This window comes from Mastomys coucha, unplaced genomic scaffold (genome assembly GCF_008632895.1).
Source record: "Mastomys coucha isolate ucsf_1 unplaced genomic scaffold, UCSF_Mcou_1 pScaffold20, whole genome shotgun sequence".
Taxonomy (NCBI): Eukaryota; Metazoa; Chordata; class Mammalia; order Rodentia; family Muridae; genus Mastomys; species Mastomys coucha.
Window position 1 is genome coordinate 54200272 of NW_022196903.1, and position 3270 is coordinate 54203541.

At 38.0% G+C, this 3270-nt stretch overlaps 1 non-coding gene across 1 annotated transcript; it reads left to right on the forward strand.

The window, feature by feature from the left end:
• Window positions 1-2763: 2763 nt before the first annotated feature.
• LOC116100172 lies at window positions 2764-2894 on the forward strand. The gene has a single exon (XR_004122517.1). It is a non-coding gene; the product is annotated as a small nucleolar RNA SNORA17 (small nucleolar RNA).
• The last annotated feature ends 376 nt before the right edge of the window (window positions 2895-3270 follow it).

The window sequence follows — 3270 nt, forward strand, 5'->3', positions numbered from 1 at the left end:
GGGTTGTTCTTCCTGTATTCCAAACTTCTGGGCTAATAACCACTTACCAGAGAGTGCATACCGTGTTTTTAACTCATTGATAAAAGTCAGGAAGGAAACGAGTCATCTTTATTATCTCCGAGCTTCATCTTTTGACTGAGTGAGCCTGATGAAGTACACTCCTGAGATGACCCTACCATAAGCTTTTGCTAAGCCCAAAAATGCAGGATGACAGCTTAGGCCACAGCAGATTCTTGGCAAGAAAGAGGGAAGGCAGTCTTCTCTCAGTTTGCTGGTCTTCCATCAGTATTCATGCTGTGAGCAATGAATATGGGATGCCAGAGTTGGTTCAGATAGTTTATTTTTTCACTGAGATAGATTTCATCTCCTCTAACAACATGATCACGCCAGGTTACCAGGAGCTGTGCATCTGCCTTTACCATTTACATATCTTTACTTAAGAGACTATGATATTTTCTTCCATGTTATTTATTCTACTGACTCGTTTGTGTCTGTAGTTAGTGCAGTACTGGCCACGGCAGTTGCAGGAATATGCCCTTGGGCCTGTTATTGTGAGGTCATCGCTTATCCAGTAAGTTATGACATGGTGTACATTTTTATTATCTTGGACTCAAACCTAAAAGAGGCTTTTCTGGAAGGAAGGAAGAGAAATACAATCCTTCTCATTGCCCAAGAGCAAAGACAACTGGAGGTAGAGGAACTATACACAGCTCAGTTTAGGGAGACATCCCAGAGCCAATGCACAGATGCCATTGCTTGATTGTCACTTCATTTCTCTGGCTGATGTAGGGATCAAAACTACTTATCTGGCAAAGGCAAATACAGCTGTAACTAGAGATGTCTGAGAAAGACAGAGGTGGGAGCCAGATGGCTAACAGTAATACTGAGCGGACACATATCCTTCTCGTAGCTCACACAGACACTCTGGAATGAATACACTATCCATATTTGGGAGATGTTCTCAGCTTCACTTTTAAATACCATCTAAACAAATTCTTTGGTTACAGAGTTAGTTCTATAATAATCTCCTGTACTCACATGCTCTGGCTTATCATGGGGAGTTGAAATCACAGTGTGCAATCATCTCTAAACTGAGCATGTAAAGTGAGACTCAATCATGTAAGCCTACAGAGATCTAAAGTTTCAAACCAAGGCTTAAAGAATGAGTCCAGAATAATATCTCTGGTGAATCAGTGGAGTCATAAACCAGACAGAGTGATAGATGGAGGAGGATGAGGGCACATACATCGATTTATCCATTTCTTTAAACTTTGACAAATGAGATGAATCTAATGAGAGTGAATGAACATTTTCAGTTTTTAAAATAACACTCATTGTGGAAGTGATTAACTTATGGTCTTGACCCTTGAAGTGACTATACAGATTTCACAAGCAAATATTATTTAAGAATGCTTATTAGGTTTTGAAAAATCTTCATTCCATGAATGCAACACCAAGATCAACTTTTATATACATATGTGTACACTTGTTTTTTATTCATTTATTGGGAGACGGCAGTACCTGCCACTGTGCATGTATCGAGCCCAGAGGACAATTTGCTGGAGAATTGACCTGAGTTTGCAAGGCTTGCCAACAAGCACCTTTACCTGCTGATTCAGCTCATCTGCCTAATACCAAATTCCTAATAACTGAATAATAGGCAGTATTGCTACTATGTATGTGAATTAGACATACACAACACACAAACATTTCCATGAAAAACAGACAAAAGGTATCTTGACTCCAGAAAGGAAAGCAAAACAGATATTTGAAAAATAACTTTCCAGATGAAAATCAAAATGGATTAAAATTTATAAGGAATGTTTTTATTTTTTTCTAAAAGAAAGCATGTGCAACTGTTACAAATAAACCATTAAGAAATGACAGAATATTTCACTTAATTTGCCTATGAAAATAAAGCCATAATTATTTTTATAGCAACTTGTGCTTAACATCAAGAGACAAGAATTCCTTTAAATGTTTCTGATAGTCAACTCAAGAAAATTTGGAAAACTGGAAAAAAAAACCCAGCTATATAAACGTCACAGGGACTAGTCTGGAACATTGCATATATCCAGTAAATATAAACTACTAAAAATAGTTATTAAATCAATTTAGTAACTTTTTCTGAGTGGACAACTGATGAAGCCTTTATGACTATTTTGGGATTAAGAGATTTTGTTTTCTTTTTGCTGCAAGAACAATAATGTGTAGTTGAGATTTTGCTTAATTAATACAATTTTATACATTAGATTCTTTATTGTATTATACCTGCAATAGTCATTATTTTAAGATCCACTCAAATATTTTCTACTAATATTCTCTTTTCTAATGATAATATCTTGCTTTTATGAGTGTGAAGAAACTCCATGAAATTATTTCTAATTTACATTTATTTATTATGGGCGTACACATGTGCAGATGTTTACCTACTTCCAGCCCAGTCATTTCTATTTTGAAGAAGAAAAATAAGAATTGGAAACTTAACTTTTCCTAGAAAGGAAAATGTATCTGGTCTACTTCAGCATGCTTGGTAGTGGTATAAAACCTCATTTATCTCAGGCAGTTTCCTCTGAGTAAAGGAATTGCACCAAAGCAGAAATGAACTGATTTCCTAAAAAGCAGAAATAAATTTTGTGTAATAACAGGAGAGTCTTGAATTTTTGAGTAGAATTTCCTTAGTGGAACTTAGAAAATTTAGTCTACTAAATTTTCTGTATGGAACTGTTCTTCCTCTGTGTAGCCCCATTAAAACACAAGCCCTCTGCCCCTAGAGGCATTGCCTGTGTGTCAGCTACATCACCTGTGCATCAATAGGTGGCAGAGAGGCGGGGGCTATGTGTACACTCAGTGTTCTAACCTGTGAACATCTGAACGAGAAGTGCCTTAACACTCTTCAAAAAAATACAAGCCCAACACAACAACCAGACCTGTGCTATGGGGCTTAGACAGGGAAGATGACCACCAGTCAAGTGCCATGCAGGCCTAGGGGATAGAGTGGGCAGACAATGCCCAAGATGACTTCTGCCTAGTGCCATTATTCATGAGTAAGGCACAGCACTCTTTAGACCACTCTTGAGATGACTCCAGGCACTTAGAGGTCCTGGGCACCACTATGAGGAGCAAGCAAGTGGTGGATAAATTGAAGAGAAAGAGAAACAGAAAGATGTGGGCACAATGAAGAGAGGCAAAACTGGACACTTGAGGATAGTGAGGAACAGCTTGATGTGAATAGTTGGTGATGCCACCTGGGACTATGGTGGGGTCCTG